The sequence below is a fragment of the Cinclus cinclus genome, chromosome 3, assembly GCF_963662255.1.
Source record: "Cinclus cinclus chromosome 3, bCinCin1.1, whole genome shotgun sequence".
Taxonomy (NCBI): Eukaryota; Metazoa; Chordata; class Aves; order Passeriformes; family Cinclidae; genus Cinclus; species Cinclus cinclus.
The window spans coordinates 54,607,462-54,615,881 of record NC_085048.1 but is presented as its reverse complement, the minus strand read 5'-3'; positions in this window follow the sequence as shown (position 1 = coordinate 54,615,881).

Below are 8,420 nucleotides of genomic sequence, written 5' to 3'. Positions count from 1 at the left end.
ATGTATGAAATGCAACTTCCCGGTATTTAAAGGAAGCTTTGATATCTATAAAGAACCCAGTAAAACATTTGAGTGTAAGTGTATGAGTCAATGTTTTTAGAACAAAGATTTTGTCTGTTCTGAATTAACCATCAATATCTGTCTGATTAGGAAGGCAAAAAAACGCAATCAGAGCACCCTTCATTTTACTGAAGGAGCCTGCTAAGAATAGTTCCTTTGTAGTTAACCACACACCAGGGGTACTTTTGTGTTCTTTCTTACTTTTTCAAAGAGTTGAAAGTCACAGAGGCACACAGCTTTTTAAAGGTTTTTCTATTTTTTTCCCTGCACCTCCCCCCTTTTAAATTGTTCTGATATTCAGCAGGGTATGCAATACCCCTAAGATAACTTCATCCCTAGGAGCCTTCTTAAGTCACCCACCCACACATTGTGTGGGTATTGACAACAAATATGTTTGGCATCAGAAGTGTGGGCTAGATTTTGGATATTGGTAGTTTGAAACCATGAAACAAAGATTGAGTAAGGGGTCTAAAGGTGGGGGGATGGAGAGAATGACATAATCTGTTAGTGAAGTTGAGCCAATACCCTTTTAGTTGATTGCTGGCTTGGGATGTTTCAAACACTGTGTTGTTTGGTATCACATTTGAAAGAGATTAATTGCTTTTCTTTTGTTTAATTCTGATTGAACCTCGTTTATGATTTCAAGAGCACCAGTGAGAAGGGAAAGTGCGGAGATCTCCTTGCTGCTGGATATTAACAGTTGATGACTTTCTGCTTCTTATGGTACCTGTGGTGCAAGGTGGTTCTTAAGTGGGTACCATGCTGCTTTCCCTTTCAGTTTGCAATTAAGTCCAGAGCTCTCACCCAAAGCTGTTGTGGAGTGAAGACTAATTATCCTCTGATGAGGTACCCACCTGCAGAGCCATTCTAGATGCTCTTGTAATGTAAGACTTGCAAGAGTAAGTATCTGAAAGCAATCAGCTTCCAGGCATTTTTGTAGGGATCTCTGACAGTGCTGTAGAGGTTTCTGTAGCCTAAGAATGCAGGCAACAAAGCATTTACTTAGCTTTGTATATCCTGATACATTATATCCTTCTGTGGTAAAGGGAGTCATGTTTGCATAATACTAAAAGACTCCACAAACATAGGAGTAACCAGAAAAGGTAGCAAAATCTTCTTCAGAGGCAGAGAGCAACAAATGATGTTGTAACTTGCTTCTTAATGCAACTCATTGTCAACTTTTCCCGTCGGCTGTATTGATTGTGTACTCTTGAACACAGCCACAGTGATTTGGTTTGCTCCTATCTTAAGTATCACTATTTCAAATATCAGAAAGGTACTCAGAGTAAGGGAATGCATCTTGCTTGTGGGTATAGTGCAGGTACAGAGGAGAGCCATAAAATGGCTGGAGCACCTCTTTTTTGAGGTCTGAGAGAGTTGAGTTTGTTCAGCGTAGAGAACATTCCAGGGAGACTTAACTGTGGCTTTCCTGTACTTAAAGAAGTCCTCCAAGAGAACTGGAGAGGGACTTTTTACAAGGATGTGTAGTGATAGGACAATGGGGAATGGTTCTCAACTGAAAGTGGGTAGGTTTAGATTAGATATAAGGAAGAAATTATTTACAATAAGGGTGGTGAAATGCTGGCACAGGTTGCCCAGAACAATGGTAGATGACCCAGCCCTGGAAACATTCAAGACCAGGCTAAACTGGGCTCTGAATAACCTGCTCTAATTGAAGATGTCACTGCACATTTCAGGAGGGCTGGACTAGGTAACTTTTAAACAGTCCTTCCAATCCAAAATATTCTATGAATTTGTATCTGCAAGAATATCCTAAGAAGAAATATTCAGTATAAGTGTCTGCTCTTTAGTAGTCATATCTCTGTACATGAACACAACACTTTGCTACTGCTGATAAAATATATTTTCCTGATTTAAGAAAAAAATTACCTAGATTAAAATTCCTGTTAGCACAAGAAAATTAATAATTTTAAAACTTTTTTTAGTCGTATTTAAAAATGTCTTGCATACTTTAAAAAAAAAGTAAAAGAGGGAAAGTAAAACACAAAGAAAATTGGAAGTCACAAGCTGAACTGCTCACCCTTCCTTTCCCCTTCGAAATTCATTCTGGACAGAGTTGTAATTGTGTTTTCCCTTTATCTAATATTTATGCAGAAAATGCTTGGTCTTTGGCAGTGCATTTTGAAATCTGAAGAGGTAATAAAGGGTGGGAAGGAGTTGGCACACTGCGTAATCCAGGCAGTATAAATGATAATCTACCTTTACTCATAAAAGCTGCTGGAGCTCACTGTAGCTGCCAAGTTTGCATCTTAGAAGGAACGGCTCCAGGACCCATAGAGAATTCCTCAGCAAGAGCTTTAGCTGCTCCCAAGTCCTGCAGGCTGGATGGACCTTTATCTAAAGAAGGTAAGCAGGGACAAGGAGAGAATATTTTCTCCTCTAAAGGAGAGCGTCAGCCAGCAACCTGGGGAGAGGGTAGTTAAATATACTCCCTGCCATTTGCACTACTTTTGCTCCTTTCCCACCCACCCCCTCTCTCCTCCTCAATCTCCCCTCTCATAGACACAGATGTTCTCAAAGCAGAGGAAACTGAAACCCTACAACTGAGTTCTTTGTATCTTGTCTTCAAGAACTTCTCTGCCACAGTATTACTGAAACAGGGACATGCCTCATTGTCTAATATGCTGTTCTCCAGCAGCTTTTCTTCAACTAGATAAAGAATAACTATTGTCTTGGAGATTAGCCATGGTGTTGTCAGGGAGAACTAGGCTGAAGAAGTTTGGGAGATCAGAAATGCTTATTAAAATGCTTATTATTGTCTTTGTAAGATGACAAAAACAAGTTGAGTCTTTATCATGTATCTGCCATAGTTTTGATATCTTTGGCAAATCATTATTTAAAATAATCAGAGAACTTTAAATAGAGAAGCAAAGTAGACCATTTGTCCCTGATTTGTATTGTTTCTGTTAGTTTACAAACTAGTCTGTAAATTCCTAAGCAGGGACTGCAAGGCTTGAAGCTCTAGAGGAGTGGAGATGTCTGCAGCAGTGAGCTATTATCCTTCAGCTACTGTAACCCCAGAGCGGTATCCCTGGAAAAGGGCAATCTGACTCCCGAGTGGCCACACAAAAGAACAGGGCATCACTAATTTTGAATTATGTCAAGTCCAAGGAGAAATAAACAAGGCCAGGGGAGAAGCACGTATCCACAAGGAAAGTAAATTTAGCAGCTGTCTTGAAAATCAGCTCTGTCTGGTTGCAACAGGGGGAGGCCATAGCCCACAGACTCATTTGCTGAATCCAGGTGTGCACACTCTTCCCCCAGCTGAGGGGGAGGAGGAGAGTTTTGGGGTGTATAGGGAGTTTTGACTCAGTTGTAAAGGAGGCAGCTATCATGTCTCAGACAGGTCATAAACCATCAAAGACTCCCAGACTCATTCCAGAGGCCTTCCACCAGAGTTCTGCTCCCTGCAGGGGAGGTACTTGGGCATTGCTGTGTATACCTGAACATATAACAATCCATGTTTCCTGGGATCCCCACCACTGGGAGCAGGGTGAAGAGAAGCAATAGAATGCCACTGGATCCGTAGGGCTGGTGGCTATCTTCCTACCTAATCTATTTCTCATCCTCTCTTCTATTTCTCTCTCTACCTGACGTTTACTGTTAAATAAAATCCGTACCCTTGACTTTGGCACATGGTCTCACCTGTACTTTAGTTCAGGCAGAGACATCTCTTTAATAATCATAATAATCAGATCTTAACCTTGTGTCAATTCACCCAAAGAGGAAGTTATTTTTTAAAAAAGTAACTCTGAATGTCTTCTCGTGATCTTCCTTTTAGTGCTGGCGACTTTTCCTCTGCTCCAGCCTTTACCTGGAAGCCTGTACAGCCCTGCTTTAAAGCTCTGCTCACCCCATTGTGACAACTTTCTTTCTGCAAGTAAAGTCAGTTAGGTTGGCTACATGATTACTGTACCAGTCAGTAGTTCTAGGCTGGGAACAAACATTTTATTCACTCACTGTCAAAGGCATTCAGTGATGAATCAATTTAACATCATCAATTCAGAAACTTCCATGAAACTTCTCAACCAGTTATGGCCTTGAACTTAGCATACTCTTCCTAGTAAAGAGAAAAACTGTTTATTGTGGCAGACACTGGAGTGAGAATGTTTTTGTTATTTAATCCCTGCAGTTCTAATTTTATGATGTAACTGCACCTGAAAAAAGGCAAGTGCTCAGTGAGCCAAGCATTTCCTTGCAAGTCAACCCTCCTGTCATCTTGTCTCTCTGCCCCCAGTCCCAAATTTACCTTTGGACATTGCCAGGACCATAGAAGTTTGACCTCAAGTTTCTTTCCCCTCAGACATAAGATATCCATAAACACTGTAGCTAAACTGAAACTCCTCTGCATTTTAGGTAGAAATTATTTCTCAAAAAAAAAATTAAAAATATGAGGTTTATGATTCATCCATTTCCAAACACAGTCCTACAAAAAAAAAGGCTAAAGGGATATTCTGTAAACCATGCACATAGACTCAAAGCGTTATTAAAACCCAGAAATATTACAAAAAGACCACAAGACTAAATGAAAGTAAGAAAAATATTTGAGAGAGGATGAGGTAGGGGAGACAGAAAAGGATCTTTCTATAGCTTGTGCTACAGAGAAGGGCAGAAACAAATATAACAACTGTAGGTCTGAGAAACTGGAGGTGACTATGGAGAGTTGTACTGAATAACACTATGCAACATTTTTCTGGGCAATAAATGGTGGCTGTCACCCTGTACAGATGTCTCAAATTTTGGAAATTACTCTTCTATGAATAGCCTTCTGAAGCTGGCCTTCTCTACAGCCAGAAAAACCATCTTTGTCGTTATTGTTTTACAGCTTTGGGAGGGGAAAAACAGGAGCTGTTCTTCATGTTGTGTTTCATTTGGTTCCTGAGAATTCAGTAGTTTGGTGGAGTCATTTTGGCTATGATTCTAAGGAAGTGGTCAATTCCCTGAACTTTTATTGACTTGCCAATTATTTCCTTGTTTTCTGGGAGGGCTGCATTTGGAGTAAAAATGCAAGGAGGGCTGAAGCAGAAGCAGGACACTTTAGGAAGGTTTGCAAAAGGATTAAGAAGACCAAAGTAATGGCATCATAGTAACAGGAAGGTATTGAGATATACAGCCATTATTCAGTCTGGCTATGCATGAGTTGTTATGAGACAAATGTATGTCAGTCTCAAAAACTTACACACTTAACAAGTCAGATATTTTATTAAATCATATTCAAAATTTTAAGAAGGCATAAATATGTTTGCCTTGATAACATACTTGAGGTTGCAAAGTCAGAGGGTGTTGTATTGTAATTACTTTTTGTTCTTCATTGCTTTTATGCCTCATCCCTGCCATTCTGCCAGGAAGGTGCTGTTGAAATATGAGGTGTTCCCTATGCAACTTTGTTCAGTTGTGCCTTTCAGCATGATTCCTTTGCACCAAAATAATATCTCCAATATTCCTGTTCCATTCTGTTAGGATGTTTCTAACAAGAACTCTGCTCCAAGCTGTGTTCTTTGCTTGTGTGCAGCAATTCCAATCCCCAAAGGAATGTGACGTGAGTCTTCAAGACTGATATAATTTGAAAGGTGTGTACAAAATACTATGGTGTTAATCTGACTTGCAGCTCTTTGATGCTAAGGACACCTTGAATATTTTCATCTGGCAGTTAATTTTTTTTTTTTGGGGGGGTGGTGGTGTTTTTTTGGTTGGTTTTTTTCTGTTTGTTTTTTGTTTGTTTTTGTTTGGTTTGGGTTTTTTTTGAGATACAAAATTAGGCTGGCCTTTAGAAATTGTTTCTAGCGGGAGAAGGGAGGAGGTTCCTCAGCTAAGTGCTATGTCTTTCCTCATTAGGTTTTGCCATGTAGGTCCACAGGGATCTTCTGATGAAGTCCTTAACAAAATCAGACCAAAATCGTTTAAGGAAGGCAAAAAGTAGAACATTTTCAAATGCTTTACCAGGAAACCATTTGTCTGGTAAAATTTTCTTTATCTGACTGTTAAAGAAAAAAAAAAAAAGACATATGGGGTTTGTAAATCAAAATAAGAAAGGAGAATGTAAATTGTTTAAAAAATCATTTAGCCCAGTTCTAATACGAGCTCCTTTTAGGAGCAGCTTGTTTTGTTTTTTCTACTTATGCAGGGTTGCAAAATTTTCCATGCATACTCATTACAGAATACTCCCCACTGTGGTGAGTAGTGCCTAATGACTATTAGTCATTATGGTGCTAATAGTACTGATTTTCTTTTAATGGGTGCCAAGGTAACTCGAGTGTTTATTCAGTGAAAGATGCTGTGGGCAAGGGGATAAAGAAGACTTAACAGGATGGCACAGGTCTGGGGCTTGTCTGGGCTGCTGCGTGGGAGTCATCTTGGATGAGAACAAGTATGTGACAACTGCACCTCTGAACTGTGCTGCTTCTGAGGTAGTGACGGGGAAATAATTTATTTTAAAAATCCAACAAAACAACAAGACAAATCAACAAACCCAAATTGTCAGCTTGAAACTCAGTCAACAGTCTAGCAGTAGAGTCTGAAGCCTGAGATGTGGTGGCATCCCTACTTAGGCTGTCTTCTTTATCAGAGAGGATCAGAACAACCTGGACAAGCTCCACACTAATCACTCTATTGGCAGCTTTGTTTTCCGCCAGATGTAAGAGCAAGGTTTGGTGACACTCAGTGCAAGATCTGCCCAAGATATGCTGCTGTTATCTGGAAAACCCTCAAAAACTTTTGTTTTAAGTTGTTAGTCCAGATACAGGTTTTCTGGAAGAATAAACAGGTGATTGTGCATATCCCTTGAGCTGGCAGCAGTGTACTTCACAGAGAAAAATCTGACAAGAGGCTGTGAGCAATAAACTAGTAATTTGCAGGGAAGTCTGGGTTTAGACTGCAACCTCACATCCTACCACGAATAACAAGAGTATGGTGCTAAAATAACACAGATGCTCCTGAAAATGCTGAGGAGTCAGACTCTGGTCTATACTTAGCATTGTGAAATTGCAGTACAGCATCAACAAACTAAAATTCATCACATGTACACCTTCTATTTAATTGAAAACTGAGAGTTTGGCTATTGCAATGTCAGGCTTGTAAGAATAGAGAGAGATGAATGAACCTAAACAACCAAAAAGAAGTCATTATGATTTAAAGTCTGTGAAATGCCACTACTTACTGAAAATGAGACGTTGTGTATCTAGATTGGAAAGAAGAGGTCAGCAACAGCATTGGTATCAGATGAGCCTTCTGAGGTTGTGACCACAGATGGATGTGTACTGTGACCACCTTATTCAGCCTCCAGAGGGTCTGGGAAAGATGCTGAATTCATTTTTTTTTCATTGAGGAGCTCTGTTTCTAAAGCAGAACCACTATGGGTCCAGATATGTGACCTCCAGAGCGTTATGCTGCCAGAAGAAAATGTTGATCTCACTATGGTAATATTTTTCTCCTGCTGATTGAAGGAAAAGGGAAAAAAGAAGAAATAAAAAAAAAAGCTTTCCCTGATAGAGTAGTGTATGAAAACATCACTTGTCTTCAAAATTCTATATCATAAAGAAATCATGAACTGGGGAAGAATTTTCTGTTTACAAGGTGCTTCACAAACTCCATCGTCACACAGCAGTGTCCAAGTCAGCTGCTTGAAATCTTGGCACCAGCACAGAGCATTTAGGGCAAAACCCACCAGTCCTTTGCAAAAATGCAGCATGGGGATGCCTCTGGCATCCCTAGGGAGGCACATTGGAGAAGGATGTTTATACACATGTATTCACATATCTGGGTTGCACAAAAGTCACTGCTCTTATATTTTCAATGTTAATGGTTTGTATGTGAAATTGCTGCCAAATACACCAGAGCCACTGGCTTTGCCAAAGGAGCACCCCCTGTTAATTTACAGCTTGTAGACTAGATCTGACTCCACAATCCTGCAGGAGTAGGGGAGAGTTGTTTTCCTATCTTTAAGATTTTTTTTTCTCACAGAAATCTTTTATCTTTGGCAGTGGGAAAAGACAACCTCTACTCTGGTGTTTCTACAGAGGAATAGGAGTGGAACAGAAGGGCTCCCTTTCTTTTTGTGCAACCTCTCCCCTGCTTTCCTCCACCCCAGTCACAAGATAATCACAGAATCTGAGCTGGAATAAATTTAGGAATCAAGCAATCAGTCTTAATCCTCATATTCCAAGTAAGTGTTTATGTAAACAAAAATTAACATTTAAGATATTTTGGGGTTTTTTGTCACATTTTCATATTAAAGAGCTACAGCTCCTGGGAGTTCAAAGCAAATTTGGTTAGCTGAAGAGGGTGTTTCTTTTTTCCACAGCCCATTAATGTTTTTTCAAAATGGGACTATCTGTGCATTT